This window comes from Oncorhynchus gorbuscha, linkage group LG25 (genome assembly GCF_021184085.1).
Source record: "Oncorhynchus gorbuscha isolate QuinsamMale2020 ecotype Even-year linkage group LG25, OgorEven_v1.0, whole genome shotgun sequence".
Taxonomy (NCBI): domain Eukaryota; kingdom Metazoa; phylum Chordata; class Actinopteri; order Salmoniformes; family Salmonidae; genus Oncorhynchus; species Oncorhynchus gorbuscha.
Window position 1 is genome coordinate 48,336,378 of NC_060197.1, and position 227 is coordinate 48,336,604.

Genomic DNA, 227 nt, shown 5'->3' on the forward strand with positions numbered 1-227 from the left:
CCCCCTCCTCCTCCTCCTCCCCTCTCTCTCCTCTCCCTCCCTCCTCTCCTCCTCTCCTCCTCCTCTCTCTTCTCCTCCCCTCCACCCCCTCCTCTCTCTCTCCTCTCCCTCCTCCTCCTCCACCCCCTCTCTCTCCCCTCCTCTCCTCCTCTCCACCCTCCTCCTCTCTCCTTCCCTCTCTCCTCCTCTCCATCCCCCTCCCCTCTCCTCTCGCCCCTCCTCTCCTC